This window comes from Spermophilus citellus (assembly GCF_964194105.1).
Source record: "Spermophilus citellus genome assembly, chromosome: 15".
Taxonomy (NCBI): Eukaryota; Metazoa; Chordata; class Mammalia; order Rodentia; family Sciuridae; genus Spermophilus; species Spermophilus citellus.
In genome coordinates, this window is record NC_138195.1 from 41,653,017 (window position 1) to 41,675,318 (window position 22,302).

Here is a 22,302-nt window from a genome sequence, read left to right on the forward strand (position 1 = left end):
TAAAAAAAATCACAGTTTTACATATTTTATGTCATGTCATCATCAAAACAATCTGACCAAGTAATTTTATTATTCCTTTATTCATATTACAAAATCATATTTCAGAAAGCTTGCAAAATTTGCCAAAGAGAATTGAGAAAGTAAATATAATTTGGAATTTAAACCCAAAGTTCTTTGACAGCAGTGATTTTTCTAACCCCTTCTTTGTCCAATTCAAAACTCCAGGATTATATGAATTATGAATAGATATTTGAATTTTATTTTACTTTTGGCTTTAAGAGCATATGTAATAAAGTATCATTTACCTCTTATTTGGTACCAAGACATCATTTTCTTTCTTTAAATAATTAAAGTGACACAAAAGATGAAACTGCTTTGCATTTTATTGTATTATGTTATCTTTTTTTTTTTTTACTTTCAAATTGTTCCTGTTTAAAAACAGTTGTGACTATGTTTAAAAATTATGGATTTTAGAATTACCCACAAGAGACAAGAAAGAACATGGAATATTAAAGTACTCAAGGAAGATAAAAACAGATTACATTTATCAAACATTTTATTTTGCCTATCACCTTTCAGAGAGAAAGGTGAAATCTGTTATGAAATATTATCATTTGTTAAATAGTAGCCAAACTTAAATAGAACTTTCAATTTTAAAATATCTTGTTTTTTGAAAATCATCCAATAGATAAGAATTATAAAATATAAATACATATCAATATTTTATTTAAAACTTAAATAATCCTATACAAATCATAAATTAATCTAAAAATATTTGATACATTTATGATGAGAATAAAATATTATTCATGAAATTTCAACTACCTAGCTGAAAATAAATATATAAATAACCTGCAAAATCTATTGCTTTCTGTCTTAAAATATATTATCAGTGGGCTATTTTTTTTCTTAAAGTCATACCTAAGGTGATATTGCCAACTCCCTAAGGACAACGAATTCCACTAAACTAGAATTCATACTTCAGAGAGGAGATGGATAACATCTAACAATTCAACCTCAGCAGGAGTCATTAAGTCAGGCATGTTTGTGAGGACCGTATTTCTCATTGGATTACAAATCCAATAAAATCTTTGCCTTTGAGTTACTAGCACTACAAAGTTTAAATCGAGATATTGTGAGAAAAGGAAAACCCTTGGATGTTTGGAGATTTCTAGAATAAAACAATTATGAATTTTTTTTTACCCCAAATGGACATACATAAAAGTCGTTTAGCCCAATTTTTTTAATTAAATAAAGCAGTTATAGGCATTTGCTATAGTCCTCTTTCATTTTTGGTACCCTCCAGTACTGTAGCCAAGTCAGTCAAATATTTTATGTTTTGTTTTGCTTTGTTTTGTTTTTATACTGGGATTGAACCCAGGGGTGCTTTGCCACTAAACTACATCCCCAGTCCTTTTTACTTTTTATTTTGAGACAGGGTCTGAATAAATTGCTTAGGCTAGCCTAGAACTCGAAATCCTCCTGCCTCAGCCTTCCCAGATGTTGGGATTACAAGCATGTAACAACATGCCTGATTTAAGTAAAAGTGTTCATTGCTCTGTGTATTACATTGAATTGGCATATCCATTGGGGGAAGAAGGATTTAGATCTTCCTATTCCAGCACCTTGCTGATGTCCCCAGGATCTATTTTCATCATTTCCTTTCTGTGTGGGAAATTTCCAAGGCTGCTTTATTTAGGTGGGAGTGGGAGCATATTTCTGCTGATAACAAATTCTCATAGTTTTCCTTCATCTGAAAATGTTTTGTTTTCCTATTCAGTACTAATGATTAGTTTAATCAGACATACAATTATGTCCTTTCCATTAAGCATTTGAAAGCTATTGTACTACTTCTGTTTGACTACTTTATATACATATATGTTATATATACTTTAATGACAAAATATACATATCTTTATATATAAAACATTGAGTATGTAATTATGTATATAAAGTTTTAATGAGAAGATATCTATATATCTATGTATATAGTTATAAATCTATATAGATAGATAGATCGATAGATAGATATCTTCTCATTCAAATGTTTCCACCCTGCAGATAAAGCATCATTTCTTTCTTTGGCTCCCAGGATTTTTCTGTTTTCATTGTCAGAAGTTTGACCATGGTGTGTGAAACAGCATTTCTTTAGGTTTATGCATTTTAGAGTTTGCTCAGCCTTTTCAGTGTATCTTTTGCTAAATTTTGGATATTTTCATCCATTATTTCTTCAAATACATTTTCAGTCATACTTTTTTCTCTTTTCTCCCATAACTCAGATGACACAAATATCACACATTTTGTCCCTACACCTTTATTCATTTTAAGTGTATTTTCTTTCTGTAGTTCTGATTGAATAATTTTTACTGTACTATAATCAAGTTTACTTATTTTTTCCTATACTTCATTTTATTGTTGAAACTATTCCAGAAGTTCTAAAATTGCCATCTGATTCATCTTTATATTTTTTATTTCTTGAAACTTTGTTTCTTCACTGAAATTTTCTGTTTTTTCATTTGTAAACTCATAATTGCTTTTGAAGCATTTTTATGATGTCTATTTTAAAATACATGTCATTTGTTTTCAGCTGACTTTCTGATAATGAGAGATCTCTTTACTGCCAATTGGTATGGAAGTCTAGGTTACCCAGTTGGCCTACAAATGTCATACAAATCAAGAGATATTCCTTACTATTGGAGCAAGGGATGGAAGTTTATGTGACCATAACACCTCCGCTAATATCACCTAGGTTGGGAGTGTCATGAATGCCTCATCACTGTTCCTTTCACTATCTCCACTGATACCTTGATAGGAGTGGACTAGATGTGGTGTAAGTCCTAAGCCTCCACCAGCCTCCTCTGACATCATGGCAACTGATAAAAGATGTGGCACCTTGTTACCAAGTTCGAGAAGATGAATTCAAGCTCCACATATTGTCATCACTAAAATCATGGGTGGCCAGAAAGAGGTCACATTAGCTTGGCTCCATACTTAGCTTTTTTTGACACTACTCTGTCCTCACTTAGCATTTTCTGGCTGGTATGGTGTTAGGGTCAAAGTCTATTTCATGGTTTTGGTGGAAACAGAGTGGTTAGTGTCTAAATTTTGTTTCTTTTTGGTTTCCTTTTTCTGTCCTTCAATTCAAGAGAGCTGGCTTTTGTAGTGGTGTTGTTTTGGTCTGCATTCATCGGCATTTCTGGAATGCCTAGCTTCTCTAGGACTAAGTCGGGAATATATGAGGCAAAGGAAAAACATAACTTAGGGAATTTATTATCATGTTGAAATTGCATGTAATTTACTGAATTCTATACTGAAAGTAAAAAATGAAGCAGTCAGGTAGTTACTCATCATTAGCCTACAGTTAATAAACCATAATTTCTACTGAAAGTACAGTGTTTTCTGACCATTGTAAAGCCAAAAAACTGTAAGCTAAACCACTGTAGGTCAGGGATCATCAATAGAAGAATAAATTCAAGGGCACACTAAAGTGTCATACACACCAATAAACCTTGAGGACCTCATTATGCTAAGCGAAAAAGACAATCACAGAAGGACAGATATTATTTGCAGGATACCAAAAAAACTTACATAAGATATATATATATATAGTCAAAGTCAAAAGTGTAGAAGCAGAGATAGGTGGTTGTTACTAGCTGAGGAGAAGAAGAAATGGGGAATAGCCATGCAACAGATAAACTGATATCATTAATTTCCTACATTTAAAGAAGTAGAAATATCTCAAATCAACAATCATATACTTCAAAATTCTACAAAATTAAGAATAAAATAAATCCAAAACAAGCAGAAGGAAAGAAAAATAAAGATAACAGAAGAAAAAGTATAACTGAAAATAAAAAAAACAGTGAAATTCAGAAGAACAAAAAACTAGTTGTTTGAAAATATCAAGAAAATTTGATAAAATTCTAGCAGGACAAATAAATAAAAAGAAGGTATAAAGTATCAATATCAGTTATGAAACAAGGGAATATTGCCATACCATCAAGAAGATAATAAAAGATTACACAAACAATTCTGTACATATAAATTTGACATGTTAAATGAAATGAACCAAATTCCTTGAAAAACACAAACCTCCATAATGCAACCTCTATGAAACAATTTAAATAGCCAATAATTACTAAGGAAATTAAATTTATAATTGTAAAGCTCCTAAAACAGTAATCTTCACTCCCAGATGATTTTCCTGGAGAACTCTGCCAAATGTTTAAATAATGAACACCTGTTCTACATAACCTTTTTAGAAGATAAAAGAAAAAGGAGTAATTTCCAATTCATTTTCTGAGGCCATTATTACCATCATACCAAATCACAAGAAAACTACAAACTAATACCCTACATGAATATAGATACAAATACTCCTAAAAATAATAATAATAAGTTCAGCAATATGTGAAATAAACACCATGAGCAAGTAAGATTTATTCCAAGGATTCTAGTTTTATATTTTAAAACTAAGTCAATCCACCATATTAACAAATATTAAAAAAATGATAATGCCAACTGGTGCAGAAAAGGTATTTGTCTGACAAAATTCAACACACATTCATGATGAAAACTAGGAATAAAGGTCAAGTTCTATACATTGACATTTAAAAGTCCACAATAAAACCATCTAAAGTTAATATCATATTGAAGGGGGAAAAACTATATGCTTTCTCCCTAAGATCAGCAACAAAGCAAAGATATCAGCTCTCACCACATTTATTCACCATAATTGCTAGAATTACTAACTAGATCAATAAGGCATGAAAACAAAATAAAAATGCATACAATATGACCTCCCTGCTGACTCCCGCAACTCAGGCCCTTGGCCAAGACTTCCCCAGCTCCAGGCCTACCCCACCTCCATCTTGGGACACTGCAGCCATTACCATAGCCCTCCCCATGCAATAGTCTACACCTTGGGACAATAGATAGGACCTGTAGGCAGCTGCATCTCTAAACAAGCGGCCCATCCTTTCAGCCCAATCTCCAAAATCGGTTGCATTCAGCTTTGGAAACCCCCACTACTATCTTGAGTTATTTCTGCTATTGCCACCCCCATGTTTAGTTGCAGTAGCATTTATCCTGGGACACCTGCCAGGATCTAGAAGCCCAATACTAAAGTGAAATACAGGTAATCTGCAGGGACATTATATAGAGTAGAAACTTTAATACCTCACATCCACACTGCAACAAAGGAAAACACATAGACATGAAAAAACAGGGAAGGAAAGTGCCCCAAACAAACCAAGATACTACAAAAATAGAATCCATGGACATCACAGTTGATGAAATGTCAGAGAAGGAGTTCAAAATTTACATAATTAAAATGATCTATGAATTAAAGAATGACCTAAGTGAGCAAATACAGGCATTGTATTTGTAAACATTGTATAAGTAAACATTGATCACATCAACAAAGAGATAAGGGATTAAATACAGATAGCAAAATATTACTTCAAGAAAGAGATTCTGGGAAAAAAAAATTTAAAAATCCTTGAAATTGGGCTGGGGATATAGCTCAATTGGTAGAGTGCCTGTCTTGCATGCATAAGGCCTTGGGTTTTATTCCCAGCACCATAAAAACACACACACACACACACAAACAAACAAAAATACTTGAAATGAAGGAAACAATAAACAAAATAAAAAACTCAAAAGAAAGCATCACCAACAGACTAGATCACTTGGAAGACAGAACATCAGATAATGAAGACAAAGTATACAATCTGAAAAATAAAGTTGACCACACAGTGAAGATGGTAAGAAACCATGAATAAAATATCCAAGAATAATGAGATAATATCAAAATACCAAATATAAGATTTATTGAGATGGAGGAAGGCAAAGAGATTCAAACCAAAGGAATGCACAATCTCTTCAATGAAATAACATCAGAAAATTTCCCAAACATGGAGAATGTATTGGAAAATCAAATATAAGAGGCTTATAGGACAACAAATGTAAAAAATCACAACAGATCTATACCAAGGTACATTATAATGAAAATGCCTAACATACAGAATAAGGAGAAAATTCTAAAGGCCACAAGAGAGAGAGATCAGATCACATATAGAGAGAGATCTCAGCAGATTTTTCAACCGAGACCCTCAAAGCCAGGAGATCCTGGAATAAAATATACTGAGCTCTGAAAGAAAATGGATGCCAACCAAGAATCTTACATCCAGAAAAATTAAGCTTCAGATTTGATGATGAAATAAAAAACCTTTCATGATAAGCAAAAATTTAAAAAATTTACAGCAAGAAAGCCCACACTACAGAGCACTCTCAGCAAAATATTCCATGGAGAGGAAATAAAAACAACAATGAAAATCATCAAAGGGAGGAACTACACTAAAGGAAAGGCCAATCAAGGGAGAAACCAAGTCAAGTTAAAAAACAAAAATAAACCAAAATGACCAGAAATATAAATCATATTTCATTAATAACCCTGAAAGTGAATGGCTTAAACTCATCAATTAAAAGACATGGACCAATAGATTGGAATTTTTTAAAAAAGAACCAACAGTATGCTGCCTTCAGGAGATTCATCTCACAGGAAAAGACATCCACAGACTGAAGGTGAAAGGATGGGAAAAATGTACCAGTCTTAGAGACCATATAAACAAGTAGGGGCTTCCAGCCTCATATTAGATAAAGTGGACTTCAAATCAAAGCTACTGAAAAGGTACAAAGAATGACATTTCATACTGCTTAAAGGATTCATATATCAACAAAACATAAGAATAAATATCTATGCACCAAACAATTTGGCAGCTCTGTATATCAAAACAACAACAACAACAACAACAACAACAACAATTAAAAAAAAAAAAACCCTTTTCAACTACAAAAACCAAATAGACCACATCATAGTAATACTGGGTAACTTTAATACACCTCTCTCACCACTGGATAGATCTTCCAAACAAAAACTAAACAAAGAAACTATAGAACTCAATAATACAATAAATAAGTCAGATTTAACAGACATATTTACAATACTCAATCCATCAATGAGAGAATACACTCTCATCTCCCAGCACATGGATCCTTCTCCAAAATAGACCATGGGCTTATGCCACAAAGCAAGTCGTAGTGAATAAAAAAAAAAATAGAGATACTAACCTGCATTCTATCTGACTATAATGGCATACAATTATAAATATAGGCTAAAATAAAAATAAAAGCTACTCCAACACCTGGAGACTAAATAATACACTATTGAATGATGTGAAGACATCAGAGTAGATATTAAAAAATTCTTAGAAGTCAATGAGAACTCTGATACAACTTATCAAAATCTATGGGACACTATGAAGGCAGACCTAAGAGGAAAATTCATTGCATGGAGTTCATGCATTAAAAGAAGAAAAGTCAACAACTTAATGAACTGACATTACAGCTCATAGCCCTAGAAAAAGAGGAACAAACCAACACTAAAAGGAGTAGAAGACAAGAAATAATTAAAATCAGTGCAGAAATCAATGAAATTGAAACAAAAGAAATAGTTTGAAAAATTGACAAAACAAAAAGCTGGCTCTTTGAAAAAATAAAATAGCCACCCTAATGAAAAGAAGGAGAAAACTCAAATTATTAAAATTCATGATGAAAAAAGGAAATATCATGACAGACACTACTGAAATACAGAAGACAATTAGAAACTATTTTGAAATTTTATACTCCAGCAAAATAGAAAACCTCAAAGACAACAACAAATTTCTAGAGGCATATGATCAACCTAAACTGAGTGAAGAGGACATACACAATTTAAACAGATCGATTTCAAGCAAGGAAATAGAAGACACCATCAAACGCCTTCCAACCAAGAAAAGTCCAGGACAACACGAATTCACAGCTGAGTTCTGCAAGACCTACAAAGAAGAATTAATACCAATATTCCTCAAATTATTCCATGAAACAGGAAAGGAGGGAAACCTTCCAAATTCATTCTATGAAGGTAATATCCTGTTAATAAAACCAGGAAAAGACACATCAAAGAAAGAAAATTTCAAACCAATATCCCTGATAGATGTTAATGCAAAATCTCTCAATTCTGGCAAAACACATACAAAAACATATTTAAAAAATAGTGCACCATGATCAAGTGGGGTTCATTCCAAAGATGCAAGATTTAGCTCAACATAAGGAAATCAATAAATATACTTCATTATATTAATAGATTTAAAGATAAGAATCATATGATTATATCAATTGATAAAGAGAAACCATTTAACAAAATACAGCACCCTTTCATGTTCAAAACACTAGAAAAACTAGGAATAGTAGGAACACACCTCAACGTTGTAAAAGCTATCTATGCTAAACCCAAGGCTGTAATCATTCTAAATGGAGAAAAATTGGAAGCATTCCCTCTAAAAATTGGAACAAGACAGAGATGCCCTCTTTCACCACTTCTATTTAATATAGTTCTTGTAACTCTAGCCAGAGCAATTAGACAGACAAAAGAAATTAATGTGACACAAATAGAAAAAGAAAAACTCAAACTATCATTATTTGTTGAAGACATGATTCTATACTTAGAGGATTCAAAAAACTCCATCACACAACTTCTAGAATTAATAAATGAATTCAGCAAAGTAGTGGGATATAAAATCAATACCCATGAATCAAATGCATTTCTATACATCAGTGTTGAATCCTCTCAAAGAGAAATTAGGAAAACTACTCCATTCACAATAGCCTTGAAAAAAAAATAAGATACTTGGGAATCACCTTAAAAAAAAGGTGAAAGACCTCTACAATGAAAACTAGAGAACATTAAACAAAGAAATTGAACAAGACCTTAGGAGGTAGAAATATCTCCCATGTTCTTGGATAGGCAAAATTAATATTGTCAAAATGGTCATACTACCCAAAGCGCTATACAGATTCAATGCAATTCCAATTTAAAATTCCAGTGTCATTCCTTATATAAATAGAAAAAGCAATCATAAAATTCATTTCGAAAAATAAGAGACCCAGAATAGCCAAAGCAATCCTTAGCAAGAAGAGTGAATCACGAGGCATCACAATACCAGACCTTAAACTATACTGCAAAGCTATAGTAGCAAAATGGCATGATATTGGCACCAAAATAGTCATGTATATCAATGGTACAGAAAGAGGACACAGATACCAACCCACATAAATACAATTATTTCATACTAGACAAAGGAGCCAAAAACATACATTGGAGAAAAGATACGCTCTTTAAAACTGGTGCTGGGAAAACTGCAAATCCATAGGAGCAAAGTGAAACTGAACTTCTATCTCTCATCATGCACAAAACTCAATTCAAAGCAGATCAAGGACCTGTGAATTAGACTAGAAATCCTGTGCCTAACAAAGGAAAACATAGCCCCAAATCTTTATCATGTCAGATTAGACCCCGACTTCCTTAACAAGACTCCTAAAGTGCAAGAAATAAAATCAAGAAGTAATAAATGGGATGAATTCAAACTAAAAAGCTTATTCTCAGCCAAAGAAAGAATGAGGTGAATAGAGAGCCTACATTTGGGGAGCAAATTTTTGCCACATGCACGTCAGATAGAGCACTAATCTCCAGTATATATAAAGAATTCAAAAAACTTAACACCAAAAAAATAAACAATCCAATCAATAAATGGGCAAAGGAACTGAACAGACACTTCACAGAAGATACACAATCAATCAACAAATATATGAAAAAATATTCAACATTTCTAGTAATTAGAGAAATGCAAATAAAATACTCTAAGATTTCTTTCACTGCAGTCAGAAGGGCAGCTATTAAGAATACAAACAACAAAAAGTGTTGGTGAGGATGTGGAGGAAAAAGCACACTCATACATTGCTGATGGGACTGCAAATGGGTATAATCATTCTGGAAAGCAGTATGGAGATTCCCTAGAAAACTTAGAATCAAATCACCATTTGACCCAGCTATCCCACTCCTTGGTCTATTCCCAAAGGACTTAAAATCAGCATACTATAGTAATGCAACCACACCAACATTTATAGCAGCTCAATTCACAATAGCTAAACAGTGGAAGCAACCTCGATGCCCCTCAGTAGATGAACGGATAAAAAAATCCTGTAGTATATATACACAATGGAGTATTACTCAGCATTAAAAGAGAATAAAATAATGGAATTTGTGGGTAAATGGATGGATGGAATTGGAGGATATCATACTAAGCAAAGCAAGCCAATCCAAAAAACCCAAGGCCAAATTTTCTCTCTGATAAGTGAATGCTGATCCATAATGGAGGAGGGCATGGGGAAAATGGAGGAACTTTGATTGGGCACAAGGAAGGGAGGGGCAAAAAAATGCATAACGCGATGGACATCATTATCCTAGGTACATATATGACTGCATATATGGTGTGATGCTACATTGTGTACAGAGAAATAAAAAGTTATGTTGTAATTGTACGGAACGAATCTAAATGCATTCTGCTGTCATATATACTTAATTAAAATAAATAAATTAAAATTAAAAAAGAGTAATCTGAAAGAAGGGGGTTGGCCAAGGGCAGAACATGCTATATAATTTACTTATTTGTTACGTGTATCGACTGGAAATATATAAAGGCTGCCCAGATGGGCACAAACAAAACAACAACAATGACAAATGCAAACAAATTTTAAAGGAATAAAACTATACCTATTCATGCATGGCATGATTGTATACATAGGAAAATCCCAAAAAAAAAATCTACCAAGAAAAATCCTTGAAGTAATAAGTGATTTTAGCAGTTATAGAATATAAAATTAACATATAAAAATGAATTTATTGTTACATATTAGCAATGAATATGAGAAAGTTAAAATAAAAATACAGCACCATTAACAATACTTGAAAAAAATAAAACAATTAGGTATAAGTCTAACAAAACATACAGAATTTCTGTGCTGAAAATTACAAAATATTGATGAAAAAAATCAAAGATCTAAATTCATAGAGACATACCATGTTCATGAATTCGTGAACATAGAAAAGATACCAATTCTACCAAATTATATATAGACTTTTATAATTTTTATCAAATCAAGGCAAAAATTTTTATGACATAGAAAATATTATTCTAAATTTACATTGTTTATATCATTCACAGGAAAATGAGCTAAAATAGATTAAAACAACTTTGGAACATAAAGATAAAGTAGGAGAATATTAGATAGCTACAGCAATCAATACTGTGTGGTAATGGACATAGGACAGGCAAATAATAAAAAAAATAGTTCAATTGAATGGGTTCAAGAACACAGAAATAGCCCCATACTAGTACAATTTTTGATAAAGTTATGAAAGCAATTCAATGGGGGAAGAACAATCTTCCATACAAATAGTGTAGGAGCACTGAATATCAATAGACAAAACTCATGAATTTGGAGAAATGTCTCACACCTCATAAAAAATTTACTTGAAATAAATCATTAAAGTAAGGGCAAATGTACGATGTAAAATTATAAAACATTTTATAAAAAAAAATTGAAGCCTAGTAGATAAAAGGGAAAAAATGATAAAGCTGACTCCATAATCTACATACTGAAAGAAAATATTTACAAATCTCATTTCTCATGTATAGGATATATAACAAACTCTCAATAATTAACAGTAAAATACAAATAATGAAACTAGAAAAGTGGCCTCCCAAGAGTCACAAGTCATTTTCACTGAAGTGTGTACATCAATGGCAGGTAAGCACATGAAAAGATATTTGACATCACTAATTATCAGAATTAACATCATGGTAAGATACACACAGATCAGTACAGATAAAATAAAAGTGGATATAGTAAATGATGATCAAAGTATTGATCACCTAAGTACATTATTGAGAATGTAAATAGTATAGCTGCTCTGGAAAATAGTTCCATGGTTTCTTAAAAACCAAACATTACATACCATATAACCTAGCTATAACAATTCTGGGCATTTATACTAGAGAAATAAAAACTGACATCCACACAAAGACTTATATTTAAGTATTCACAGAAACTTTGTTTTGTTGTTGTTATTGTTTGTACCAAGGATTAAACCCAGGAACCCTTAACCCCTGAGCCACATCCCCAGACCTTTTTTATATTTTACTTAGAGACAGGGTCTCACTGAGTTGCTTAGGGACTACCTAAGTTGCTGAGGCTGGCTTTGAACTCATGATCCTCCTGCCTCAGCCTCTCAAGCTGCTGGGATTACAGGAATGTGCCAATGTACCCAGCTCAGAAACTTTATTTGTAATAGGCAAAAAAAATAAAAACAACCAAATGTCCTACAAAAGCTGAATAAAAGCTATGTACATTCATACCATGGAAAACTACCTGCAATTTTAAAAAAAAATTATTAGATACATACAACAACTTGGATGGATCTCTATGACACTGTGATGAAGAAAAGAGGCAGTCTCAAAAAGCCTCACACTTTATGTTTCCATTCACAAAACATTCTACAATGACAGATGTACTGAAATGGAGAGCAAATCAGTATTGCCAGGGGTTAAGGATGTGGTGTGGTCAGGGAGGAGAGATTATTTCAAAATAAAAAGTTTTTTAAATCTTAGTTTCTAGTCTTTGGGAAACATTCCTGTGACACCATAATAATCCCAAAATGAGAGAAGACCAAGAGGTTTTTCCTTTGGCATATAAATGGCTGAATATAAAATAAAATCAGTCATTAAGTAGATTCAGTTAACTACAAGCTTTTACAAGCTTCTAGGTTTTATATAAAAGTCAGAAACCAAATAAAATGAGCCATCAATATTTCTAACAGAGTTATAAAATTAGGATGAGCTTCTGTTTTCACCAAAGACAACATAATTATCACAAATAGTGATTATCACATCTCTGCTATGCACCAAACAAAAGAATTAATTATTTTTCTCTCTCCAGTTGTAAGCCAACTGCTAAAGCTTTGCCAAATTTGTATTATCTTTGCATATACCTATTTTTTTCTGAGCCCCTGCTACTACACTTAAATTTTCCAAGAAGGGAAACTTAGTAAACATAAAAAGCTGAATGAACATTTGCCTATGACTGTTCTGCAGCATAAATTATATAATCACTTAGTATTCAATGATTCTGATTCAATACCACCAAAGAGAGCAGGTGATCATCCAGTACATTTTGGGAATATCAATTGTGGATCACCTGGAAAAGTTTTAAGTAGCTTGTTAATTCCAACTACAGACATCATTATAGCATAAATGCACCTAAACACAAATAAACTTGTTAAAATAGAATTCTGCCAGAAGGTAGTTTTTCCAGGGTTTTTTTTTTTTTTTTGGTCTGTTTTCATACTGGACATTGGACTCTTGACTTCTATTATAACTACAGAGCTTTGTATTTTTACCAGGGACTTAATATAAGATTTGTGGAGATTAACTAAATACAGCCTTTGTGATAGAATCCATGAACAATTTTTTCTACATACTTCTGTTTACTGATATCGGTTTTTTTTTATTCTTTCTTACAAGCTGTTAATAACCCTTAACATTGACCTCTATGGTTACTGGGACAGTCTAACTCATTCTCTGTATCTTTTAGACTTTTCCTTTATTTAGTATTAAGATTGTCCCAATCCTTTTTCTTCTCAAAGTGAATTTTTGCCTACCAAATTGTACAGTACTCTGATTATCTATTGCTATGTAAGAAGCCACCTCAAAACCTAGTGGTTAAAAACAGTCACTTTTTATTGTCTCTTATGGTTCTGAAGTTTGACTGGGCTCATTTGAGATTTCATAGAACGTAGTCTCTGCAGCTGCAGCTAGAGCCACAAGAAGAATTCAGTGGGCTGTTCATACAAGACCACATTCACAGTGCTGGCAACTGATGCTGGTTGTCAGCTAAAAATTCAGCTGGGTACATCAATCAGAATGCTTACCTGTTTGTGGCCTTTCCACACAAGCAGGGCTTCTTACGGCCAACTGCATTATGAGAGAGACTGTTCTTTGAGTGTTCTAGGAGACTCAGTTGGAAACTGAAAGACTTTTATGACCTAACCTCTAAAGTCCTAGAATGTCACTTCTGCCACATTTAGTTAGTCAAAAAAGTAATTAAGATCAACCTAGAATTAAGAATGAAATTAAGCTTCATCTTGTGATGAAAAAAAAGATGCGAATCATACCATAGAAGAATAGGTAAAACAAACCATCTTTGTGCCAATTTGTGGAAAATAAACTCTTCCACATATGGAACTTTCTAATATGCCAGCATAAAATCCCAGTTTCATATTCTGCTAGTTAACCACAGAAATGAAAGCATGATGAAATAACTCCAGATATTTCTGTAGCACTTTTGTGGCTATAGAAACACAAGTCACTGAAAACTGTGGTGATGACACTTTTGTGTAAAGATCTGCTGTCCATCAGAGTAGCCACTAGCCACACATGGCTATTAACACTTGAAATTTGGTTAGTCCAGATGTACTATAAATGTAAAATATATATGGAATTTCAAGGATTTGGTACTTAAAAGGAATACAGAATATTTCATTAATAATGTTTATATTGATTATCTATTGAAATCACTTTATAGTGAGTTCATTAAAATACATTATTTAAACTAACTTCATCTGTTCTATTATTCCATTTACTATGTGTAGTTACTAGAAAATTTTAAAGTTATTTACTTACAGTTTGCATAATATTTCCATTGGACAGTGCTGACTCAGAAAATAAAGTGAATCTTATTTCCCATTATATAGCACCATACAAAACATGATGGGCTAATTAGCAATTTAGAGGTCACTAACTACATACTCTCTAATTAAGTATCAAGTAACCAAAAAAATACACTGTACAAGTTGCTTATCTGTGACTCTCCTAAACCTCCTTAAGTTCAGAAATAAAGCTACAAATTGGCCTTTGATCCTAAATTACATCACAACGGTAAGAAAATATATTTTTCCTGATGATTGTACTCAGGGGCACTCAACCACTAAGCCACATCCCCAGCCCTATTTTGTATTTTATTTAGAGACAGGGTCTCACTGAGTTGCTTAGCACATTGCTGTTGCTGAGGCTGGCTTTGAACTTGCGATCCTCCTGTCTCAACCTCTCAAGTCACTGAGATTACAGATGTGTGCCACTGAACTCTTCAAAAAAACTTTTTACTATAGAGCCTCACTCCAAATTCCTCTGAAAGAAGTTCAATGGAGATTAATTTATAAAGATAAATCAACAGCAAAGGTGATATTATGAATGACTCATAAAGAAAGATAGTATTAAATTGAAATTTGGCTTGCTTTGAAAGCAAATAAACATAAATAAGATTATGTTTATGAAATAGAAAAGAAACATATTTGCCATTTAATGGTCAGGACAGTCTCAAATCCCACCTTTCCTTCTTCCTGCTATATTTCATCCAACCTGAGATGCATATATTCTCCACACCAAGCACACTCCGTGCTCCTGCTTGTGTGCTTCTGCACAGGCTGTTACAACTGCTCAGCTGTGTGGTGAGCAACTTACAAGTCCTTCAAAAGCTGGCATAGAGCCCTCCCCTCTCTGAGGCCTGCCCTCAGCTGACCCAAGGAGTTAGTCACTTCCTCCTTTGTGCTGTTATTGTACCTAGTACTTACCACCATTACAGCTTTTAGCATGCTTCATTTCACTTGCTTGTTTGTCAGATTTTTCTTAACAACTAAGACTGCAATTGTTCAGACTAAAATCACCAGTTCTCAGAACAGTGTCTACAGATTTATGGAACTAGAAATTGCAATAACACCAATTGAATTTTAATCCTAACTTTAAATTTTAGCTATCTTTTATGGCCAATATAGAATCTGTTAGCAAAATGTAAAACACCCCTTAAAATCCTTTATGAATGTTACTGTATTTGTAATACATATTCAGTCATGTAATTTCTAGGTGGCCATACATTACAGTTTACTTGAGATAGTCCTGACCTCTATGCTTTTTGTAGATAGATTAATACCTGTTAATTATTTTAGTGAAACATTCTCAGTGTTCAAATTATATTCTTCCTAATAATTTCCAATGGGAAATTAAATAGTCTAGAAGGTCAAATATAATGACTATAGTTACTAACACAGGACAATGTTTCAATGTTCAAGGGCTGCAAAAATGTTTTTTTTTATATTTGCTATTAACTGATATAGTGGATAAGGTGTTGTTTCTCCCAGATTTCTTTTTCAAGGGATTCCCTGTACAGCTGGAAAAATTAGCTGTTGATGACTCACATCTGCATTCAGTTGCAGGGAGCTGTCTTGAAATCCAAGGTTACAAGGGTTCTAGAGGTAACCCACAGCCAGTGATTGACAGTTGCAAGAACACAAAGGCTCCATTCCCTTAGTTCAGGACAATAAGACTACTGAGACATGTATTGTAAATTGGCTTCTCTATCAATCTTGCCTACCTCACCTTCATATATATATATGATTGATTGGCCTTTCCTGTAGTGTAGTTCCTCCCTTTGCCATATATATATCTCCATCCTCAGGGAATGTCCCAATAAACCTTCCTCACCTTTACTTCAGAATTGGCTTCTAGGGTATGTGGTAATCTAAGACAACAATTTTTTTTTTCTCATTCTAATATTCGTTGTTACCTAGGAAATACATAAAGCTCTGGACCGTTAAATTTGCTTCAAGTCAGAAAACACTTGTATGAAGACTCTATAGAGTCCTATTTGTCATTTCTACCATTCAATTCAGTCCTCTTTTTATGTAAAGAAGAACTTTTTCATAAAATCTAAAGTTAAAAAACTAAACAACAAAACAAACCATAGCAGGAAGCAGTGCCTGAACAATGTTTTGGTTCTCTGACCTAGAAGATGCATATAACCTTTCAGGACTTTCAGCTATGTATTGTTCTCTGTATGACATCTAAGTCTTGGTACTTTAGGATCTCCCCCATGATTTTTTAGTTCTTTTGATTTTACAAAAATTACCTTATTCTCCTGTGCTTTCTAGCTCCATTTAAATAGTATCTTATCTTTTAAAAATATAATTTAAGGGGCTGGGGATGTGGCTCAAGGAGTAGCACGCTCGCCTGGCATGCGTGCGGCCCGGGTTTGATCCTCAGCACCACATACAAACAAAGATGTTGTATCCACCGAAAACTAAAAAAGTAAATATTAAAAATTCTCTCTCTCTCTCTCTATCTATCTATCTCTCCTCTTCTCTTTAAAAAAATATAATTTAAAAACAATCATACACACACACACACACACACACACATATATATATATATATATATATATATATATATATATATATATATACACACACACACACATATATATGAACACATATAGTTTTTTCCTGTCCTATGGATCAAAACTCAAAACCCAGAGCCTTACATAAACCTCACACATGTCAGACAAGCACTCTACCACTGAGCTACATCTCCAGCTCTAAGGTTTATCTATTCATTTACTACCATGTATCTTGCATTTCTATAGGGTTCTCCCTATTAACTTTGACTTTGAAGATAAATTAAAGCATTCAGGGAAAAGAAGAAATTTATAAAAATAGTTCATTTCCTCAAGAAAGGAGTCTAGAGTTCTCCTTCTGCCCAGTGAGGACTTACAGGCCTCTTAAATCCTGGAGTGGACATTCAACAACAGATGTGATGAACAAAAATAACTTGTCAAGAAAGACTTGAAGTCATTATTTAATAGGCACTTAAGGAATCTGAAGTCATTAGGTAATAGGCACTTAGTTCCAAACTTAAAGAACCTTAAGGAAAAGGATAAGACTAGACCCTGAAGCAGCTCAGAAAAATAATAGTTAAAACAATATAATCTTATTTCCAGGATAATCCCTATACTCAAACACCTGTCTAATATCTACTCATTAATTTATAAAAGAAATCAAGGAAAATGAAACCCATTTTACCAGAGCCCCATTATTTATTAATTCTCTCAACTCCCTGGATATTGAATTACCATTTCCTATATTTCAATACCCTAACTAACCCTTTCATTTTGACAATTCCTTTATATCTTCTTGAACTTTGACCTCATGCTCTAATGTAAGCTTGATTGATATCTCTAATTTTGGCAGATCTACTCTTATATAGACCTAAATAGAATATTGTTTACTTTCATTAAGTTAAGGAAGGTAGAAAGATTTCCCATGCTCTTGGATAGGCAGAATTAATAGTTTCAAATAGTTTCAAATAGTCTTGGATAGGCAGAATTAATAGTTTCAAAATGACCATACTACCAAAATTGCTATACAGATTTAATGCAGTTCTGATCAAAATCCCAATGACATTCCTTATAGAAACAGAAAAAAGTAATTATAAAATTCATTTGGAAAAATAAGAGATCCAGAATAGCCAAAACAATCCCTAGCAAGAAGAGTGAAGCGGGGGCATCACAATACCAGACCTTAAACTATACTACAGAGCAATAGTAACAAAAACAGCATGGTATTAGCACCAAAACAGATATGTAGACCAATGGTAAAGAATAGAGGGCACAGATACAAACCCACATAAATACAGTTATCTCATACTAGACAGAGAAAAGATAGCTTCTTCAACAAATTGTGCAGGGAAACTAGAAATCCATATGCACCAAAATGAAATCAAACCTCTACTTCTCTTCCTGCACAAAACTCAACTCAAAGTGGATCAAGAACCTAGGAATTAGACCAGAGACTCTGTACCTAATAGAAGAAAATGCAGACCCAAATCTTCATCATGTTAGCTTAGGACCTGACTTCCTTAACAAGACTCCTAAAGCACAAGAAATAAAATCAAGAATCAATAAATGGGATGGATTCAAACTAAAAAAGCTTCTTCTCAGCAAAAGAAACAATTAATGAAGTGAAGAGAGAGCATACAGAATGGGAGCAAATTTTACCACATGCATATCAGATAGAGAACTAATATCCAGAATATATAAAGGACTCAAAAAACTTAACATCAAAAAAACAAACAACTCAATCAAAAATGGGCTAAGGAAATGAGCAGACACTTCACAGAATAATATATACAATCAATCAACAAATGTATGAAAAACAAGTTCAACATCTCTAACAATTCAAGAAATGCAAATCAAAACCACTCTAAGATTTCATCTCACTCCAATCAGAATGGCAATTATTGAGAATTCAAGCAATAATAAGTGCTGCTGAGGATGTGGGGGAAAGTTACTTAGATTCATTGTGGTGGGATCGCAAAATGGTGCAACCACTTTGGAAAGCAATATGGAGATTCCTTAGAAAACTTTGAATGGAACTACCATTTGTCCCAGCTATCCCACTCCTTGGTCTACACCCCAAATTATAAACCTACATGCTACAGTGATACAGCCACCTCAAGATTTATAGGAGCTCAATTCACAATAGCTAAACTGTGGATGTCCTTCAATAGATGAATAGGTAAAGAAACTGTGATATATATACACAATGGAATATTACTCAGCCTTAAAGAAGAATGGAATTATGGCATTTATGTGTAAATGGATGGAGTTGGAGAATATCATTCTAAGCAAAGTAAGCCAATCTCAAAAAACCTATTTTCTCTGATAAGTGGATACTGATCCAAAATGAGGGCGGGGAGAGACAAGGAAAGAATGAGGAACTTTGGATTGAGCAGAGGGGAGGGAGGATAAAGGAAGGTATGTGTGGGGAGGAGATGGTGGAATAAGATGGATATATTACCCCTATGTGTGAGTATGACTGCACAAATGGTGTGACTCTCCATCATGTACAACCAGAGAAATGAAAAGGTGTGCACCATTTGTGTAAAAAGACAGAAGGAAAGAAAAGGAAATAAGTTTTGAATGATCTTTACATTTTTATGTTTTTAATTCTAATCTGTCTCTAGTATCCAAAGAGTCATTGCATATGGATATTCCCAACTGCTTTACCTTATAATCAGGAGAAATTAACTGTGGATAAATTATTTTCCAAAAGGATTTTCAGAAGCAGGGTAGCAGTTCTGTTTGGAAGAATAATTCCATAACAACTCTTTGTAGGCTTTATTGAAAATTCAGAATTCCGAGATAGGAAATGCATAAAACTCAAGACACACAAATGAAGTAGAATAGCAAAAGCAAGTCCATTGATTATTTACTAAGACAAATATGTAAAGAAAACTAACAACTCATTTTCACAGAAGACAATAAAAGAAGAAAATAGTGAGGAGATGAGAGGTAAAGTAATGTAAATCAGTCCCTGAGTAATGCTCAGGCCTTACTTCTTTACTCCAGCAACATGTGTCTAACGTTGTCATCTGGTGTTAACTTCACCAATTATATCATATCACCAGAAGATCCTGTCCAGCAACACATTCAACACTTAACACCAATATGATTTCAACCCACTCTCACCAAAATACCTATGTCTGCCAATATCTTAAAACTCATATATGATAGCTACCCACATCCAGTTCTATTTTCACCAATTATAGAGAAAACACCATGTAAAAATAATTGATTTCCCTAAGACTTCTTTTTCTTTGGAGGGTCCCATTGCTCTGCTCCATCTACTGAAAAATTATTTTATTATGTTATGTATCAAAAAATATGATCTAAACCTAGCCAATCATGGAGATATAACAAAATCAGTATAAATATTTTAGAAATATATATCCCTACATTTTAAAAGACAAAAGCTATATTTTCTCTGATTCTAACGTTTCTCTGGAGTATATTTTTTAAGGAATAAAAAAATCTTATTTTGGAATAGAGCCAGATGTTGATCCAAATACAGGAACTGTGATGAAAAAAAAGTTTCTGAATATTCACACAGGTTTTTAGAAGAGATATACTTTGCAAAATAGACCTTTTAAAACAGGAAGTCTACCATAAATTTAGTAGACGCTTAAAACTCATTTCAATTAATGTCAAAGAGGCTGTTTCTCCATTGCATGGCATATACAATATGCAATAATTTCATTCATTCTTTAAAAAATACAATTCAGCTTTTTTAAAATGCCAGGCATTGTGCTTCAGGCTTATAATAAAACAAACAAAACAGACTTATGATTTGTCTGCAAAGAGCTTAAAGCGGATGAAGTATACTGACTACAGTGGATTCAAAATCTAAGATTGAAAACATTTCCATAGAAGAAACTAGGGAAAACTGATATTTAGTAAGCCCCCAATATCCACTTCCTAATTCCCAGAACCTCTGAATATTACATTCTTCACAAAAGAGACTTTACAGATATAGTGAAGGTGGAAGGCCTCAAGATGGGATAATTATCCTGAACAATGTAAGTGGACCCCATCCATCTAATAATATGAGTCCTCAAAAGCAGAGAACCTTTCCCTGGTGTGGTCAGAGAAAGAGATGTCCTGGAAAGAAGAAGTGACAGAAAAATACCACATTGATGGCTTTGAAGATGGAAGGAAGAGGGCCATGAGCATAGGAGATATGAGTTTTAGAAGCTGGAAAAGGCTAGAAAATGGATTCTTCCATAGAGACTCTAGTAAACAATGCAGATTTCAAACACTTTTTTTAACCCAGACGTTTGACCTGTAGAACTATAAGATCATTTGTATGAGTTAAAACACTAATTTTCTGCTACCTTAACAGTCACTAATATGGCATTATGTAAAAATGTGAATATGTAACAGATGTGATTCTGCAATCTGTATTTGGGGTGAAAATGGGAGTTCAAAACACAATTTGAGTCAAATGTATGAAAGATGATATATCATGAACTATGTAATGCTTTAAATAATCAATTAAAAAAAAAGACAAAAAAAAACACTAATTTTGTGGTAATTTGTTACAATTGCAAAATAAATTTTATGTTTATCTATCTCTTACTATAACTATGCATTTATCGATTATTAATTTATTCCAAATGTGAAAAACCATTAAACTTATTTAACATAGCGATTAAGTTAAAAAAATTATAGAGCCTTGCTGTTCTGTTTAAGGAAGTAAATTTATTTAGACTCAAATGAATCATGTGGTGATGATGTTTTGAGCCCAAAACAAATATAAACTGCATTCACATCCCACTGCCAACCTGTTCTAAACTCAACACACATAAAATCTGAAATCAAGCCTTGAAGTCACATTCATCTAAGAGATCCACAGGTTTCTATAATATATTTTTTAAATAGTATTTTTAATAATTTTTGTAGTTGTAGTTGAACACAATACATTTATTTATTTATTTATTCATTCATTCATTCATTCATTCATTCATTTATTTTTATGTGGTGCTGGTGATGGAACCCAGGGCCTTGCATGTGCGAGGTGAGTGCCCTAACCACTGAGTCACAGCTACAGCCCCTTCTATGAATATTAATCATACTTTAAGTTTCTATAGTTGTCTTTTTTTTATCCAAAACATCTTTAAGCACTTACTCTATCAATATAGC

At 33.1% G+C, this 22,302-nt stretch overlaps 1 protein-coding gene across 5 annotated transcripts in view; it reads right to left on the reverse strand.

Annotated features, from left to right (window-relative positions):
- Positions 1–22,302, reverse strand: part of CTNNA3 (catenin alpha 3) — a 1,724,633-nt gene that overhangs the window by 1,235,269 nt on the left and 467,062 nt on the right. The gene's annotated exons all lie outside the window — the stretch shown is intronic.